General features: G+C 38.4%; 1 protein-coding gene across 6 annotated transcripts in view; it reads left to right on the forward strand.

The window, feature by feature from the left end:
• LOC100647470 (zwei Ig domain protein zig-8) overlaps positions 1-20,729 on the forward strand; it is a 237,816-nt gene that overhangs the window by 113,493 nt on the left and 103,594 nt on the right. For 3 of the 6 annotated variants that reach the window (XR_007225865.1, XM_003398723.4, XM_048410576.1), the window contains exon 2: positions 8,261-8,302. The exons of 1 other annotated variant lie outside the window; for it this stretch is intronic. The gene's annotated coding sequence lies outside the window, so the exon portion shown is untranslated. Of the gene's footprint in view, positions 1-704; positions 1,033-8,260; positions 8,303-20,729 lie in introns of those variants that run through there. 2 more of the 6 variants (XM_012313378.3, XM_048410575.1) reach the window with 2 other exon arrangements.

Raw genomic sequence — 20,729 nt, forward strand, 5'->3', positions numbered from 1 at the left:
CGCCGCGTCGCTCCATGTGTTATAGATGGTTTTAATTTAAGATCAGATCCTTTTTTAAGTATTATACTTTCGATAGAAAGCTGCACTTACACCGATGCGCCATTTTGATTTTGCAAAATTTTTTAAATTTAATTTCTCTTATTCTACAAGTTACGTACCCATTTTTTACATAGTTCAAGTAATCACATGCATTTTGAAAAGTAATCGAAATATGCTAGAGTATTTGTACTTCTTTGGTAATTATCAAACTACGGATATCCATACAAACTGATATTTTTATGGAAACAATTAGAAAAAGGGATTTAAGCAGAGATTCTATCCATCGAATATTATCACGAATATATATAAGATATTATCACTTAATTTTTTCATACTTTATCGATAATTACATAAAAATCCGCAATTTAGTCGTCGTATCTTTATGTATCACGTATTATTATGAAGTATATTTCAACGATTAATTACTTACTTAATTATACTGATCGTTCGAGCACGTCCACTTATCACCATACACAACGTTACGAATATGTTTGCAATTGGTTTTCGTTATTAAACCGATATTCTAGAATTCGATAAAAATCGATTGTTTCTTTGATTCTGGCAATCGGACTTCGACATTCTGCATCATGATCGTGTTAAGTTGGCAATCCAAGCTTGAGACACATGTGCATATATTAAGTTGGCTACACTTGTTAGTTGGCCGGTAACCTTCTTAGAATAATATGATAAATGACGCGTCTCAACAGATCATAGGAAAAGGAAATTGAAACTCGCAGGTTAAATAAAATCGTGTTGTTTTCTTTGTAACTGTTCGATTCTTTATGTTGAATTAAAAGCGGTTGAATGTGATGATTTCACCACATTGGATTAAACGAGATGAGCCGCGTCGGTAGAATAATCGTAGTGATATGTGCGCGAGTGTTACGTGTGCTTTCGTTAGAATGTCTGAAATTCTATTACGCAGGATATCGTAATTTAGTTGCCGGTAGCTTGTGATAAACAAAGTGCTGATTGCGCTACAGAATAACTTTGGTATGTAACTCAAAGATATTTAACGCGGAATAGAAAATAATAAAATAGTATTCTAATTCCCATAATTAAAATTTTCTATTAATTTTTGTATTAAGTGGAAATTTAATACGTATTATCGTATAGTTCCACTTAATAATGTCAAACTTATTCTCGAACAGTTCTGCCACGTCATAAACAACTCCTATAGTATTTAAGATCATCAAGTTATCATCCTGTATTAAAGCCATCAGGCTGTAACATATTGGATAAGCATTGATCATTAGAGATAATGAGTTTGCATAATTATTAACGAGTTTAATGGTGAATGAATGCGTGGTCGATGGTCCGCAAATGTTCGTCTATTCATAATGATCAATATTTGTTAAAACATGGCAAACATAATAAACAATGTTTGTTGATCGCTTTGTATGTTAAACCGATTATTATTAACGAACAAAGCAGGCACTATAGACACGGTTAACGCAATATCGATGTGGGAAGAACATGATTTATCGAAGTAATCGAAGCGTCGGAACTGTTGGAAAATTATGGAGTTTAAATGTGATTTAAAGAATCGTCGTTTCGATAGAAATCTATAGCACGGTTACTCGTTAAATCATGAACTTGACAGAAATGGCGGACGTGTATCGGCAATTGTCGCGATAAGGCTTTCCCTTTGCCCGCGTACTGCTTCGCAACGAATTAAAAATACCCTAATAGATATACGATAATTGTGGCGATGTTTAATATTGGTATATTTCCGCATCAAACGACCGAGTTCCCGCGTGTTTGATTCTTGTGCAGCCACTGTCACGATCGATCGATAATTTGCCGCGTTTGTCAGCGTTTTCGATGCGCGGTGCACGAGCTGGATGAAGTTGACCCCGTCGCCCCCCCCCCCCACTTGCGAATTTTTACAAAAACCAAACTACGTTCGTTTGTCCACGATTTGACCACATTTGTCCGATCAAAATTTTCGTTTCTCCACCATTCGAAAAGAAGTTATCACCGAATGAAAATTTAAAAAGCTGATACCTTCTTTTTTCGAAGAGTGAATAAATGAAAATTTTGATCGGACAAGTGTGGTCAAATCGTGGACAACCGAATGCAAGTTGATTTTTGTAAAAGTTCACGTTTGAGGGTACCAACTTCACGCAGCTCGGTGCTCGACAATTTTTAATCGACGCGTGACCGATTTCGTCACCGTGGAAAATTGAAACGCGGCCGTCGGTCAATATCACAGGCACGTTCAAATAATTTAATTACACACAAGACACGTGGAAAATCCTGATAAAGAGAACTCTAGGAATCCCGGAAATATCATCCTACTCTTCGATTTACTTTGAAATTCCATTGAAATTCTGCTCTCCATAGAAGTAGATAATTCTATCACAAGAATCATAACGAAACAACGTATCAAGATTGGTAGAACTTTGTAACAGCTTTCGTACATTTTTGCAGAAAAATAGATCTCGATTAATTGCAAGTACAAAACGAGATAATATTTTATTAGTTTAGAGAAGTAGAGTTTTTAAAAGCATAGAGACACTTTGATACACGTGGATTTAGTGCAATCGTTTCGCTCGCACTAATTTTTAGGTGGAAATGGGAAAATCAATTCCATTAGCGGTCAAGGAAACGAAATGACGAAGCCTAGAACGTAATACTACTTGCGATTGTAACTTAAGCCTGCAATCATGGGGATTTTCCTTGCATTTTCCGTGGGCTTAGTAGCCATGGTGGTATCTCTGAATGAGATGATCGATCGGAACCAGCGTCATATATAATAATAGCGTGATCGACCATTGAGATAACAAAATCCATACTTTTAAATTCAGCCTGGAAAACTTAAATCCATAGAGTTTGAATAACGCGAAGCTTTGTAAGAATTTTGTGGAAACGAATGTAACGTGTGAATGTTGATCAAGTGGATTTTTCATTGGACTAGATTTCAGAAATAGATTTCAGTTTAAGAATAAAATTCAGTTTGGTGTATATTCGATATTTAAACGATCTCGGTTCCTCCTTGATCTAAGCTTTAAACGAACTTAACTTTAACGCGAGAGATTACTCAGACTGTATGCTATTTCGTGCCGGTGAATCGATATAAATATTAGTATGGGCACTTTGGCGAAGAATGGTCGTGTCAAAACGTAGGAAATGCGGAGAATTTCTCGGGGAACGTGAGACAAATATTCGAGATCTGTCATTTTTAACTATCGACGTGGGTCGATTTTAAATAGCACGGGTAAAGAAGGAGATCAATGAGAAGGCTATTTTAAGGAATGGTCGACCATAATTTAGAGCGTTGACAAAGATATCAAGAGGAAATAGGATGAGAGGTTAATTGCTTTTTTCCAAGCGGTTCGCTCGTTGAGGAAGATAAAAATTCGCTACTTATCTTTTATACCGGTGTTCTTTTCCCGGAGCAGGAAACAATTTTGTGGTTGGTAAGCTTGAGGAATGATATCGCTGTAGGTTACTAATAACAGGGATTGGGTAAATATTTATTTTGTGCTGTTGCAGCAAACTCGATGTAGTTCAAACATTGAATTTATTTCTGTATGCCAAGATAAATTCAGCAGACAAATATTTTGTTTAATCGGAGAATTCTCGATCTTAATCTGATCGATAGTACAGTGCGGTTTAAATATTCGAAAGCTGAACTTTTTCCTCTCCTGTAATATACGATTTTGGATGTGAAAGAATCATATGCACACCTAATGTTGATATTTTCTTACTATAAACAGACAGATACCTAATTTTTCTTATATAAGAAATATTTTGCTCGCTCCTAAGACGATCAAATCTTTTATATCTTTTGTACTCTTTTAATTCTGTGTTAATTCCGTGGTTATAACATACTCTCGGCAGTCGATATTATTGCCATGGAAGCCAGAGAGCTGACGAAATTTTATTTTGCCCCATGAGATTTTGCTCGTGAGAGCCATGGTTAACAATCCATATCCTGTGTTAGATATTCACGGAAGTCTCAGTTACTACTGACCTCGACTGGCGAATTGCATTTTAGCTTGAGCGCTCCATCACAGAGAGATGGCAGAACTTGTTCTTAATCAAGACATTAAGACACGTGATTTGATACTAGCTTGTACTTGCAACGTACACGATGCTATTAGAGTGAATCGAGCTTTCTATATTGTAACAAATATTGCGAAAAGGATCATGGAAGCGTAATATATTTATCGGTCATTTATCACAGGTTACGATATAACTTATCTCGAAAATAACAATATCGGGGAAGAAGGAATACAAATATTTTTTCTGCATTTTTTTGTGCAAATGAAGAACATTCATTGAATCACACTTTGGTTTAAAAACTAGTCGTATAAATTTTGATTATCGTGTTTATTCGGTTCTGATTGCTTTTATTATTATTATTTTTTTTTTTTTAATTAGTTTTTTCCCGATTTATCCAAGTTTCATTAATTACGATTTTATTACGACGGATATAACTGAAAAATGGATGAGTAGCGAATAGAGGCAGTTACACGTAAAGAATCCTTCCTTCCTCAAGTTATAATCGTTTTGCTTTACTGCAGGGAGCTATAGTTAATCGAATGAATGTAAGTGAACGAGAAAAGAGAATGATAAATGAAGCCTAGTTAGTTGTACCTAAACGAGCATCCATTTATATCCTAACAAGTGCAATTGCAATGTGCATGGGTGGCTAAATATAAAAATTATACTTTAACGGATCCAACTATTCTATCTCAATAATTAATTCAGCCACATTACCACGAATAATTATTAATCCGTTTTCTTTCAGCGCAACACTTTATAATATATTTATTTAAACATTTTATGTTTCAATCCCCTAAACTATCAAGAATTTGAAACACAACCGCAATTTCTAGAAGTCTCTATCGTTGAAACAGACTGTGTTGAAATTCACAATTGAAAAGAAAAATAAGTGGTAGGTCAGCCAATGAAATTTCTTCAAATACGGTTTGTTTCGATAAAAATGTAGATGTTAATTTCAATTATTTAAGAAATAATCTGCGCACTATACGGATATATAACGTCGATTTATTTTTCTCCGCGACTTTAGATACTTTTGCTGCTTGCAACTTGCAATTGATTTTCTCGTTTCGCAAAGTTCAGATAAAACCAAACAAAGCTTTTCGTGACTTTCTATTTCCTTCCATCTAAGCTACGAACTCCGAGCATCCTTGACGTGAAACACCGCAGCAACAATCTCTGCACTGTGCATGGGTTCGAAGAAACGCGACAGAAATTCTGGCAGGCACATTTACAGAAGTACGAGCGAACGAAACCGCGTGTTTGGAGTTGCTCTGATGTCTCGTACACGTACATTGCGATTCGTGGTTTTTCCCTCTCTTCTCGTATTCTCGCTCACCGGAATCGCAGAAACCATTGCGTTATTTATGCGCGTTCGTATAAAATGCGCTGTTTTCGGTCGCTAAGGCTGTTTATCATTTAAATGGGAAATACGAGATATGGAAATAACGAGGAAGAAGTGTGTAATTGTGGAAAAATGAGGATTAGGAAGAGCGTAATTGTAAAGGACAGTTCAACGGAGTGACAAAATTTTAGGACAAAAGATTAGTCTTTTCTTATTCAGTTTTTATGAAGTATAAAAGTTTTTAAAATAATTTCAGAGTTGTAATTAAAAATGCAAACGTTAAAGCAGATTTAAAACGATGTTCTCCGGAGGAACAAATTTTTATAAGATAATTGTACGTTTTACTACTGCTTTCCGGAAACATGGAACGACGCTAAATTGAATTTCTTTATATTTCGGCTATTTTTCGGAATAAACCCTTTATAATAAAAGGGCAGCGTTAATTTCAAGAACGTAGTTTTAATGTACAGAGCAAAGCAAGATTGTTGGAGCAATTCAAAAATTGGGAAACAGAATAGAATGATTATCCGTTTCAACGTTCTACTTCTACGAAAGATACTTTCTATCATCCGTGATAATTGAAATTTCAAGATTCACGCGATAACGATCGAGTGCTTTAAATTTATAAATCATTCGCGATCCAACAGAATCCAACCGTCGAACAATAATTTCATTTCTTTACGCTAGTCTCCCGAATACACTTGGGTTTATCTCCTAAAGAGCAACACGGCAAACTAAAACGCGAACAACTACGAATTGGAGGAAATACTTTTCCTCCGGTTCTTTAGATGGTATTGCACGAGAGACGTTTCCCAGCAATGGTCGTAAGCGTGCGAAATCTAGCGTGGATCGAAGTTGCGTGCACGGACAATGAGAAACGACTACTCGCCGTACGGTAGAAAATTCGTTGAGCAAAGTGGCGAGTCCGTTTCGATCTCTTTCCTCTGGCCTCGTCTCGCAATCCGGCGAGAGGCAGTTCTTCGAACGAGGGCAAAGTAAAGCTCGAAAGTGTATTTGCTAAACGACTTTGAAAGAATCGAACGATTCCTTCTCGTCTTCTCATCACCGTCTTCTTTTATCTCTGGTTTCCCTGTGTCTCGGTTTTTAACCGGTCGCGCGGTATTTTCTATCACGTCGATTTTCCAAGATTCGCTCTCCAATAATTTACATCGTCCCTCGTCGCGCTTTGTAGTACTTTGCGATTTTACACGCGTCTTTATGCATGCGATGCAAATGTTTCTATATGTTCTTGCTTTCTAGAAAATAAATATCGACTCTATATGCACAAAGAGTTAAAATGAATGGAGTGCAAATAGAAGGTACAAAATTATTGCACCGTGGTTGCAAAAATACAAATAACTTTTTGTATCGCATTTATTACATTTACATTCGTTTGATTAAATGGAGGTGAAAATGACGAAATTTATTAAATGAATTTGCGGCCACTAGAATGCTACGAGAACGCTGTTAGAACTTGTTAATCCGTTCCAAGTTCATTGCGCGGTATCGTTTCATTTATTTTTCTTGATAACAAAATACACTTCGACGTTTCGCGTATAGTAGGTAGTTATTTTTGATCCATTAGAAAATACGTATAAAATATGTGAGAATTCTCGTATCCGTATGCATGGCAAATACGATGTATTATTCGAACTATAATACAACGAAAGAATAACTCGATCGTGCATATATGTATCCCGTCGAAAGCTTTTTAATATCTCAAACTTTCGTATCTGATTTTGTCCTTCTCGCAGTTTCATCGTCTCTGTGGTCCGTCGATATACGACTGCTAGCTTTAAATACAATTTTTTTTACGATTTAACGTTGGGACAAAAAATATCGTGGAATTATTGATTTTATGTCGGTAAGTGGCGTATCTCGATTACTTAGATCCCATTGAAGACGATATCGTCCTTTCTCTTCGTTGCCATAAAACTCGCCTTGAAGATAGTCCGAAAGCGGAATATCTAAGATAAATGGATCGGATCCGGCGTCTATGCACTCTGCTCGCAGAACCTTCTCGCATATTTGGTACGCGTGTGCATATGTACAGGTTCATGCCGCATACTCGAGCAACGCTCTTCCACCGAAACAGATACACGGTTCTCGCGTCCTCCGGAAAGAACGGGACAAATGCATCCTGTTCTCCCTGGTCCCTTTGCCCGGCTGTTCCTCGAGATAATGACGATCTATGGCGGGCTGCATAGTTTTTCAGGTCAGCGTTATCTGGTGCGTTCCAGTGTGCAAGAACGCTAGCTAGCACGCATACCGCGTGAACGAGCTGCGAAACTACCGAAACTGTTTGTCTGGAAGTGACGAGAGGTCCGGCATACCGGATCCCCGGAATTGTTGTTGCTCCAGATGAAAGCAGAGCATGGAACCATCCGCGTACCTGTCTCGTAAATTCGCACCTCTCTTCCCGTTCTCCGCCATCTTCATTCTTTACTCTTCTTTCGCCAGCCACGAATTTATACTCTTAACGCTCTACGCGTTACCCTGGCTAGACATTTTTAAAAAACTTGTTAATAAATGACAGAGAAAGCCTAGAAATGTTTAGTCTCTTTGCTTAAATAACATAAAAGTAAACAGCAACGACATTTGAGGTATCGCGAGTGTTTCAAATAATAGTAATGTTGGTAAATTTGAAATAAATAGGAAGAAGCTATTAATTTAATGCTTAGCCAAATGTGTAAATCATGGAAACTGTCAAATAATCTCGATATACCATAATCAGCGCTTATGGGAATTATTAAGCGTGATGGACCGTAGAAATAGTGATTATTTTACACAAGTTTGCAATTTTTATAAAACTTTACGATCCTCTGTTCTTCGCATATTGCATAAAAGAAATTATTTTTGTTCTAGGCTGTCTCTAACATCGGACCAACGTTCCACCTCGTGTTCGTGGTAAGTTTTCGTGAAGTACCGTTTCTTTACATCCTGAATACCTGCATATATACGATAATCGCATATATATGCAATATCATTAACAAAGTTTAAAATCAGCATAAATAATTGTTATTCCTTAAGTCTCGATACATACGGAATCCATCGTATACGACACAAATTATATCGTTAAAGTTACTTCCGCTACTTCATCTTAAGGCGCATCTTAACCAACGAAAATATTTGACTGCTAATTAATTTACTTCCTGTTTGCGTTTATTGGTGCGCAAACGTTACGTGTAAACGAAACTTGGCAAAATCTTGAAAGTTGGTACGTGGTCGTGCAAAGAGCTGTTTACACGGAAAGTAGATATCGTTTTCTTCCAATTCTGTCCCCTGCCTCTTCTCGAAATTCCCTTCGTACGCCAACTTTCCGCTTTCCGTTTTACAAGAGCGTTCATTACTCGACGCATTTACGGATAACTTTAATTTACTCAAGAATAAATGTTTCTCGACTGGCACGGACGTTAGGAATATCGCGAATCCCGCGAACGAACTTACGTTAATTAAGCAACGACGAAACATAACGTAATTACGCGCAATCATACCCTAGTAATTAGACTTAATTTGTTGTGGAAGATAAACGAGCGACTGTTTCTACACGCAGATGGTAACAAGGCAACGTCCTCTTCGCAGTTGCGTATGTAATTTATTATAATTTAGCTCTTAATTTTTCTTCGCGGATCGTTCCCGTCATCTTTAATTTTCACGTTCGTTACATCAGCTTCGTGCAACTCTATACGTATCAGCTTACATAGTCGAATCTCTCCGATATGCTAGCATAAGCGAAAATACGTTTTATTAAACGTTTATCAGTACATTTGAATCGTTTTAACGAACTGATTGGGATCGCAAGATACGACAAAACGAGGAATTGCAGGGAAAGGAGAGTGGGAAATATATTCAACTCGATTGTTTCCCTCGTGTTTATTATTTTTAATAACGTCTCGTTATAATGAAAAGGGAAAACGGATTAACAAGCTCTCGGGCCAATTAACATTTAAATCGAGTAAAGGGCACACGCATACACAAAAAGAGGAAAGTAAATGCTAGGGCGATTATTATTCGTTAAAAGAAGCAGGACAATGTCAGCAGATCTATATAAGTTCGCTAACTATCGGTTACTGGTACCGGGCATCACGTTTTCCGATTTAAAGAAACTCTGGCAACTAGTTATAAAGGCCCCTGCAAAAAGTTGTTATGCGAAACGTCTTCAAAGTTGCAGAAATAATAACGACAGAAATTCAACTTTACAGAGTAATGCGCCAAAGATGACAACCATCGTCACCTTTGAAAAAAATATGCACAGTAACTGTACAAGTTCTAAAGCTACAACAAATTTCGTTTAAGCTGATTCTGTAACTTTAGAATTATACCACTGCTTCACGGACGAGGCATATTAATTGACATTTGACGTATGTATCAATATCACAAAGTATACGTTTCGTCTTTCGATGAAACTTTTTATCTTCGAGATTCGTTCCAAAGGACTGTTTGAAACATCTTACATTTTAGAAATTTAACGATACATCGAAATTTTTGCGTTAGAGATATGTTAGGAAGATAATCACACTGTTAGCATAAGAAAATAATAAAGCCGAGTAGTATCTGTAGATTCGGAAATGTCGAACTCGCGTGGTTTTACTTGGACGTTCGTCCAGATCGACGATTGTACAAAAAATAGCGGAAAATACCAGGCGTCGTAATCGCGGAACGCCAGGGCCCGGCATACAACGCACCATACGAAGAAGGGTTTAAAATTTATACCAGCCTCGAGCGTTCACTCTTCCTCTTTCTACAGTCGAGGATAACGAAGGTCGCTTTGTGGTCGTCTCAGGCGTTCGAACTCTGCATTTTCTTACACGAGATCTATTTTTCGTCAAGATACTGAGTGGCAAAATTCAAGCGTCGTCTCTCACAGTTACAGAGTCACGGTGCTCGTACCAAAAGGCATGGCTGTCTTCGCGGTGTCTCTATTCTTTGGCAATGCGATGTCGGATCGTGTGCCACCAGAACCTCGTGCATCCTCTAAACTCTAAACGGTCGTATCGCCGACACTTCGTAGCTCGACGATTTGGAGTCGCCGCTTCGTACCAAGTCGAATGTTAAAATATTTAAAATGTTTTGAGTTACTTAAGCAGCTTAATCTACTAATGTACTTTGACCGAAGATGGAGAACGAAATTGAACAAGCTTGACAGACGATTTGGTTAAGAGTCGTGGAATCTACCCTGTAACCAAGTAGCTTAGGATGGGTGAACAGGTATTTGCCGATCTATCTAATTATTTAGAGTTATTTGATGTTGCCTGCTTTGATCGTGCTAGCTGTGCTACTAAAAGCAAAAGGCTATGGAAGGTAAGAGGACTTGTAAAGCGGTTCTGTCGATCCAGATCCCATTCCATGTATTTTATATAACACTATAGATTAGAAAAGCTCTACCAAATACACGGTAAGTTATGGCAGGATAAACGTCGCTCTTCGACGAGATCTTTTTCTATTCTTTGATATCTTTTATTTCCTAAACGACATTCATTACGCGACACGAACCAACTTCCTGCTACGTTTAATAATAATTAATCCATTTCAAATCAGACTCTTGAGAATTATCTCAACGATTGATAGAAGAAACAACGGTAATTGTATTCACATTTGCATAGGCAAACTTTCCTCCAATTTTCCTCCTTAAGATTCATTTCTAACCGAAAGACACGCCGCAGAGTCAGCGTATCTCTTCTATCGTTATTCCCAGTCAGGATGATTCCGTCACGGCAAAAACGTATTAGTTTACTCGCTGGATCAAGCGATCGAAAAACTTGCAAGTTTCTCGAATCGATTCGTTCGATGCCGTGAACGCGACCAAACCGCTGGTAAAAGATAATTAGCGAGTACAAGACCGAACTGGTAAATGGCTGAGTTTTATTAAACGATCACGTATCTGCGGCTCGGTAATGCGATTGCCCTGTTATCTCGTTCGTCCGTTGTTGCGATTCCGCGTGCAGGATAGAGACCTCTTTTTCTTCGTTTAAAGAATACGAATTACGATCTGCACATGTAAAAACGACTAGTTGATTCAAAGACAGTATCGATGATCATTCTGTGGACTTTTTCACCGTATTTCTCATTGCAAATAAGTCGTGTAAAAATTGCATATTGCTGAAACTTCAGAAACTTACAGGTCGTCGTAATAAAAGATAGCATGCTGATTTTAGTTAACTTTTAGCGCGTTTACTGCCTGTTGCATACATTCTGTGTCGTAAACGTAGATAGATCGAGGGAAGCGTGCTTCGGTAGGCCAACTTCTTTACCGCCGGTGTATGAATACTATTTCGTCTTTCTTAAAAGTTAAAGTCTTCTTGCATTTCTAAGAGCACTTTTCTTAGGACTTTTATATATCTCTGATCGTTAGTCTAAAAACATCAAGACTCACCGAAATTATCAAATGCCTATAGTCGTAATTTTAGAGAAAGAAGAATAGGAAAACTATTCTTGGAGAACTTACATCGTATTGATTTTTATCTCTAATTTTGATCGTCTTCGAAAGACGAACGAAAACAATTTTAGTCACGATCAACGAACAATAATCTTGTCCACTGTACGTGTATCTAAAAATTTCACGCACGGTATATCGGTTTAGGTAACGAGCTTGAAAGCACGTCGATAGATTCCATTGAATAAATTTAATCTTTACAAATCGCAATAGGTTTCGTTGAAACAGGAAATACCGCAATGCGCCGCTTCCACCGACCGAAAGTTACGTCCGGAAAAATGGCTTAGAATAGCAAGTCGCGAAGCGGAGTTAAAACTCGTTAAACGTGTTCAACCTCGAAAGATAAATCGCGTTAAAAGCGCGATATTCCCCGGTGGAGTTTGCTCGAGCGAGTACACCGGTCTAGCAGCAATCACCATTCCACGAGAAGAATTTTCTTTTTTCCCTTTCTTTCTTGCCTCGATCGCACAGTTGAAAAAAAGAAAACGGTGTGAGAGAAGAGGTTGGAACAAAAGAACGAGCGAGGGTATCGATGGAAAAAATTTTAGAAGCTGCAGGGAGGAGCAAAAATCGGGCCTCGTCGACTAAATCCCGACAAAAGAGCCGGAAAAATGATCCTCGATCGAGCCGGAGGAAAAAAGCGCGCGCGGCGTGCCGGGCCGATCGAAATTCAATTCAGCGTCGATTTTTTTACGGTCTCGAGCACGAAATATCGAAATGTGTTAACGTTTCGCGATTCGCGACGATGAAGAGCAACGGAAAGCGGGAATAGGAAAATTGGAAACAACAGCGAAACATCTAGCGAGACACCGTATCGTCGTCGGGTCGTCTGCTAAATCGAATTTAAGATGAAAGGAAGGAAGGCTGTGGTGGCAAAGGTGTCTCGCAAAAGTCTCGCGATCGAACCGCAAAATATTTTGAAAAATTCTCCGGTTAGATAAAAGGAAGATTATCGCGCGATCCAGTCCATCTACTCTCGTTTTCCTTCTTTTTTATGAATTTTGCCTGGATAAATGGAACGAAAAAAAGCAGCAAAGAGTGGAAAAGTTGTCGAGGATGCAAAATTTTTGAATCAAATGCATAGGAGAGGGGAATGGCGGATGAAGAGGGGTAACGGAGCACAAAGATTGGCAAATATTTTTTATGGGACAAGGAGAAAGGATATAGAAACTGTATAAATGGCGTTAACTCTTATCCCGTAATATCGATCCTTTTTCGACGGCAGAGCGTTTTTATTTTTCCGCTGAAAGTATTCACGCTGCTCGTAAAATATATCTTGCTTTTTTATAGGTTACTTGCCTGTAAACCATCCTCGAGAGTGGGACAGTAGTTCACGTACGATATTCCAGCGAGGACATTATTGCGTAAACAAGAGAGAGAGAGATGCGTACAAAGGTTCCATAAAACGTAGTTGACTCGATAAAAGTCTGTGATAGAATAGTGGCATTTATAAGCCTCAGCGTAATAAGTGTTTTCAATTTATATCGTTGATAACTTTATGATGTATCGTATCATTTGCTCTTTATTCTTTTAATGAATGTATCAGAGAATCTAAAGATCTATCGCATAAAGCAAAGTTTTCGCACAAAATGGATAATAGAGCAACAAGCGTCAAGTATTGATCACGGATTGATCGTGAATATAGAGATAGAAAGTATTTTAGAGGTTAAAATTGCGTAGAAGAGTTTTAGCTTGGCCGAATGAATGCCGAAAAAAGGCGATTCTTTCTTTCGAGGGAACGCGCTTTTCTAACAGAAAGCTTGTAAAAGCGAATACACATTCGCGGCACGGTAATGCCTTCTCGAGAAACTCGTCGATGTCCACTCTAAAAGAAAATAAGAAAAACGGCAGACTGGAAGATACGAGGATACGGTAAAACATCAACAAACACGAGAGCCATTCCGTGAAAACAAATTCGCAAGATAAATACAAAGACGAGAAAACATGTACGTTCGGTAAAGTTTCGTAAAAACCGTGGCGTATTGGGTATTTTCATGAAATATTGGCCATGAAATATTCTTACCGAACTATTTCTGAGTTTACTCAAATGGATTTAAATCAACTGTGACTCCGTGACTGGTTTACCAGGAACCAGTTGTTATTTTATTTCTTCGTACAAAAACGATGACTTTAAGAAGGAAGAAAATAAGGAGAAAGCAGAAATAAGGAGCAACGAGCTTAGATCAAACCTAACGATTCAATCCAGCAAGAATCGAGCGATCAAACAACGTGTAAAAATTACGCAAACGTTGCGTTACTGAAAGAAATAAGTGAAAAAGGTAATCGTCGGTTTGGTCAAGGATAATAAAGAAGTTGTATAATTTAAAGAAAGAAATACTTTATTCTACGACGTTATTCTAAAATATCTCAATTTCTCCACACTTCATAAAATTGTGCAAGATCTGCGTACAAAATGTTGGACTTGATTTTCATAATGACGATGTAAGTCGAAGATGGAATGGAATTCGCTAACGTAAATTGGCTGAAACAACGTTATAAATGAAACGATTAGGTTAACAGAATATAAATAAATAAATAATCAATGTAGATGTGCGTTACCAGCGATATCACTAGCACAGATTTTAACGTTCGATTCGTGACCCTTCGCGTTAATAATAATCCGCTGTAGAAGGATAATTGTATCGGCAATTAGCAGCTTTTACAAACTTTGGTTTACGATCACTTTAAAAGGTCAGTTACAGCCATTTATAACGATTTTCAATGCATGCGTTAACGTTCGATATTTCCTACCGAATATTCCCATTATCGGAAATCATAATTTCGACATACGTAACAACCGCGATCCTGTAATTATTGTTCTCGAAACTCTGCCCAAGCGTTCGTTCGTGAATATTCATTCGACCGCAACGACGAAAGTCTACAGCGGATTATCGTCCCATACACCCGAGTTTACCATTTTTCCGTGTCATGCAACGACATCGTTTTTATTAACTGTCGCATACACGTTGATACGAGCAGTGGTCTTGAATAAATCCGCCCTTTAGATTCTCTAGAGCTTTCCTGTTTCCAAACGTATCGAATATGGGTCGTGTGTTTTGCTTTCCTTTTCTTGAAAACAGAACAATCCTATCGAAGAAGATTATAATACATGAATGAAGATTTACACGTACCTTTTGTTCTTTGCAGAGATTTTCATAGTGATATTGTAATTTTACACATATTTTGTATCATAAATAAAAAACACAGAATGTCAGTTTTGTAGCGAGAAGTTACAGCAGAAAATGTCTCGAATCGATAAAAATGGCTTGCTTTCGCATCCGACAGGCACACGATTTTTCTGCTTCGTAGAGCAGGATGTAGGATTTCTTTGAGATAGAGCAGTTATTCTATTAATCCCATGGGGTCGTGAAAAGAATATTCCCGACGATGGACTTTTTTCATTCTAGACATGTATCGGGAAATATCCTGGTATAGGCTAACAGAATTTCTGCGTGGCCGGGACCAAAGGCCACGAAATTGATTTCGAGCCCTATAAAGGTGTAAGGAGTTTAATATACTTAATAGGGTAACGAAACGCGATGGAAAAAAGATGGTTTTCATGACTTGAACTTAAATAGCTATATACGTATGTGTCCCACGTATATTTAAATTTGTAGCGAATCGTGTGACGATCAATAATATAGAATAACGAGAAATTGCTGCTGCAACCCGTCAAATATATTTAGAACAAATAAAATAAATACGAATAAATATAAATACCGTCGAGAGACGCTCGTACAAATGTAATCGCAAGGATAGAGTATGATCGCTCGCGGATAATTTGATAACCCGTATATACTCCGTTAATCGCAGATAATAACTCGAACTATAACTCGGATAATAACTGTTCGCTCGCGATCGCATCCGTTTATTTATACCGGTCGGGCGGAAGGAGTCGGAAAATTTGAATTTGTCTTAGATCGACGATTGCCCATAACGGTGACTCGTGACTCATGTGCCGCTATAAATTTTTCTCGCTACCCCCTTTTACAATATCTCAAACTCTTACACGACGTATTTTCAAATGACAAATACACGAGCTTACGTCACAGTTTGAATAATATTAGCTTGCTTTTTTTCTGTAACTTGACTTCCAACTACGCGATTTACTTTCTTCTTATTTAGCTAAACACTCAAAGAGCAAGCGAGAGAGAGAGAGAGAGAGAGAGAGAGAGGAGGGGGGGGGGTTAAAAGACGAACTAGCTACTTGACTCTATCGAGAATTTTCTTTAAAATACTACCATTCTCCCTAAACTATGGGCCAAACTTCTCCGATCTTTATACACCGCTTTCGAGCTCAAAGTTATACCACTTGGAAGACAATAGCAACAGCTCGATGAACGGACATGCATTGGCCCCTCCCTATTGGAATCATTAATTGGAATCTCGCGAAAAGTCAAGGAAGCTTTGCCTTGGAAAGAGGGCAAAGACGGATCGACGAGAACCGGGCGCAAGGAGAAAAGTGGACCGATCTGAAAGGCCGTATAGTTTTAATGGCATACAGGGTCTCTATTTCCGAACCAGTGATCCGAAATTTAAACGATCGGTAAGCAGCTCGCTTTTACCCAGAAAAAGTGCAGTCAAAGCTGCTGAACGTTGGCAACTCGTTTCACGGACGTTTCTGACTATCCAACTGTGCATGGACAAGACCGAATCTTCGTATCGATTCACGTCCTTTTGCTACTTGTTCCTCTTTGTTGGGTTCCTGCATTCTTTTCTTTTCACTACACAATTTGTCCACTGGCGGTGAAGAGCAACGAGAAATTGATTCGTGAAAACGATGACTCACTCTCCGTTTTATATTTCACTAGATAAACCGCTGCTTGATTTTTCTTACATTAACGGATACTATTCTTTCTCTTCCTAACGTGTACTGTATAAAATGACAGCTATATTTGCTAATTACATACTTGGAGCTTTACTCCTCAATGCTGATTTTCATGATTTTTGAATATGTTGTGGAACTCAATTTGTTGAACACACACACACACACACACACACACACACACACACACACACACACACACACACACGTATAAAGGGGTAAACTTCTGAATAACCATCCTATCTGTACAGCGTAGAAATAAGCAACACGCTGTGTTGACCGTACAGTTGGTTATTGCGAGACGAATATGCTATTCGGCTTGACTTGGTTCTCGAACGGGAGGAAAGAGAATAGCGCCAGAGTAGCGTATAACACGCGAGGATCGCTAATACCAGAAAAAACATTACGAGTATTCTATTCGTCTTCTGTTAAATTATGTTCACGACTGTTCGTTCGACCACAAAAATTTATCGCTTCTCGCCTTCACGAACCTCTTGCTCCTTCTCGGATCTCTCGTTCTGTCGGCGAGTTCAAATGGAAAAGAGAGGATCGCGAGTTGTTTATTCAAAGGAAAAGCTGTATTTTAGTAATTAATCTGTTAAAAACGAAAGTACAAAGCGCGTACTGGGAAAAAAATGAATTTTTCGCACGAATAATACAATCGCAGCCACTGAAAAGTGTCACATTTTGTAAAATGTAAGTGCTAAATGCTTTATATGGGTACACCCGCGTAGAAATTTTCACAATTTTCTATCCGAGCTGATAAAATTATCGAGTTTCCGAGCAGCTATAGCTTAGAATCTGAAACATTGAATGCTTCGACGCTTATACGGGATGAAACGTATAGTACGGTCTATAGTTTTATGTTTCACTCGTGCAGCGTCGTTAAATCTTTGATTGGGTACAGATTGGACAGAACGATTCGTCACTGGGGAACGCAACGAACTTTATCGCGCAAGAGAGCAACGTATAAATGATGGAGCGAATGTTTCGTCGACGAATGAACCTTTCGACCGTAGGATAACCGGTGCACCGCGGCGTTCAATCGGTAATTCGTTCGAAGAAGCGCATCGAATGGTCGCGCCACACTGTGACCCTCTCCAATCACGTAATATTTCGATTGAATTTCTTCTCGTTGTTCAAACGTTCGAACCGTCAGCCAAAATTCTTCACGGCTTTTGCTTTTATTCGAAACACGCGACGATATTTATCGATTTAGAAATTTCGCGTACAAATTTTAGAATTTTCTCCGTTAGCGGATTTAAATAGACAATTTTTTAAAAGTATCGAAATTCGGTCATCGAGCCAGTATGTATTATCGTTAGAATATTTAACATTGAAAGAATTGTTGGGACAAAGGGACAGAACCGCTTATCGATAGTTTGGGTACACCATCTCGAAATCAACGAAGCTTTTCAAAGGTGTTATGAATTCGTAGTTAACTAATACTCATAGTGATATGTGGCGGCACTCGACCTCGGAAATTTCCAACGGTTTCGCGGCACAAAGCGCTTTATCTTAAAAGCGCTATGCCGACAAGCCTTAGGTGTCATCGATATCCCTACGGCTCCTTCGCCAAATTTTCGGGAGAACGCGCACGCGGCAATCGTCGCGGACTTCTAACAAACGCGCGCGATATCGATGGCCAACAAAGAAAAGAATCGGCGTGGATTTTGAATCAAAGAGATTCAGTCTGCCCCCGAGCTGCGAAGTGCGAAGGATTACGCGAAACGAGCGCTGATAGACGAGTAGTCGACTTCCTATAACCTGCGTCAAGCATTGATCGTTACCAAGCGTTGTTAATTGTTAATTGTTAATTGTTGTTAATTGTTGTTTGTTGCTAGTTGTTATTGGACGTCAGTTGTTTCAAAGTTAATAAACGTTTTTTGTTGAAACATCTGAGCATTCCTTCTGCACCTATCACGACATACCACTTCAAATATTTCTATTTATCGTAAAGCTTATTAGCTTTTGCGCGTGAAACATACACCAATTGTTGTAACATTTTTCGGTAATCTCTGCCTTGCTTCGCGACAAAATTCATAAAAGATTGTACAACATACTCATAAAATTCAATCGTCGATCATAAAATTGTATAACGAGTAGATCAAGTTTCGCGTAAATTCAAGGTTCGCCTATCGACGCTTTTCCACCCGTTTATTCGCGTCGATCGCCGATCATACGTATCAAAGGCATAATAAAATAATAAAAAGAGCTAACAAAAGACAGGGGGGAAAAACAAAAGCAACGGTGCAGACACCGTCGAGAACAATGTAGGTCACGGTCCTAGATAAATCAGTGGGATTGAATTTGTTCGACCGACGACATATACAGTTTAATTAAAACAGGCTTGCCTGTGTTTTGGGTAAAACACAGATCAGCCGCGTTTGAAGTATTTCGGAACGAACGACGACCTGATAAAATAAAAATCGCGGAAAATCGCGGAAAAACGCGAAAGAACGCGCTAAAATTTTCTCCGTTTCTACGATTCCTTTTCTTCTTCTTCTTTTTTATTTTTTTTTTCTTTTTTCTTTTGTCGCAAAATTTCGTGAGAATGTTCCGTGCTATTGATGAAAAGTAATATCACGCGAGATCGATTACGTGGAACGCAGAACGTTAATTTCACAAATTTCAAATCATTTGGAATATGATGTACCATCGTTGGTATGACAACATTTTGTCGTTCATTTTATTTTAGCAATTAATGACAATGATACAATAGCATTAATAAGAAAACGTCGTTGCAATTTGAATGGAAACACGTGCAATACATCCCTAAGGTATCGACTATAGATCATTTTCAATGAACTTTTTCTAAGCTAAATTAAAATAAACGAATGTTAGTTACAATTAGAGTATGTTTCGAAGTAACATAGTTGAACAGATTCTGGAGCTACGCGCGAAAATAGAATTATCTCTTAAGCAAAAATATTGTTCGTAATAGTTATCCATCTTGATCATGCAACAACGTCTACGTTGCTATCTCATTTTACTAATGACCTTCTTTCACGTTTTCTGCCAGTCTTTCCTTTTTCGCTACGCTTTGGTCCCGCTGCTATTGCTTCCTATTTATCCCTATTTACCCGCGTGAAAAAAATCAGCATATTCATCATCAAGGGTTTTCATTGACACCATAAATAATTCCCAACGTAAGCTGCAACGCATCGTTTTAACGTGTTATCGTTCTAGATCGTATAAAAAGTAGCTCGTCAAGTTCTTGCAACTCATAGCGGACGAAATACACGACAATTAACGTTTTTACGACATGGTACCGATAAACGTAATATAAATACGTTTAACGGGTAAAAGATATCTTTACAGATCTTTTTTACCCCAAAAAACCATAAGCTTGGACGAATCAAAGTTGTTGGTCGCAATAAATCCGTAAGTTTATAACGAAAAGGCATTTTAAAATAGATAAAATTTTTTTTGCGAAAGATCATCGGCCATATAATTTTATAGATAAAATTTCGGGTGTGGTTGCGAGCATAGCCGGGGTAAAGGATCGCAGAGTTAAAGTAAGGTGGAAAGGAAAAGTTATCGAGCTGACGTTTCGCGAAAGAACGACGTGGATTTAAAATCTCAAAGGGCGCGCGTTGTGAAAAAAAGAAGGAAGCTATGGCTCTGGCGTTTTAGCAGCGTTGCGAAAGCGAGTTTCTTCGCGTGTCCATTCAAGTTGCTTGTCAGATTCTTCGCGCGTGAACGTCAAAAGTCCGTGGAAGGATATCATAGAAATCGTTTAACGAGTTCCCCCAGCGATTCAAGCGCATCGGCTATGACACGCCGGAAGACGTCCGGTTCAAATCATCCGAGGATTCGTCGTGTTTCGCGCTAATCGGTACGAGGAATTATTTTCTCTTTTATTTTTTAGCTGAAAATCTATCGTACGACGGTTAGAGTTATCGTTATCCGATACCTAGAAAATCTTTGATACAATCAGGATCTCCAGTTTTCCTCGACTTCTGTAGCATATATTTAACGAACGGTGACAAAATATTCCGTGAAAAGCACGAAAGATTGTGATCGTGATCCAAAAAATTTCTGTCCCAAGTATACCTTGACATAAATATTAAACG

Source organism: Bombus terrestris, chromosome 11 (assembly GCF_910591885.1).
Source record: "Bombus terrestris chromosome 11, iyBomTerr1.2, whole genome shotgun sequence".
Taxonomy (NCBI): Eukaryota; Metazoa; Arthropoda; class Insecta; order Hymenoptera; family Apidae; genus Bombus; species Bombus terrestris.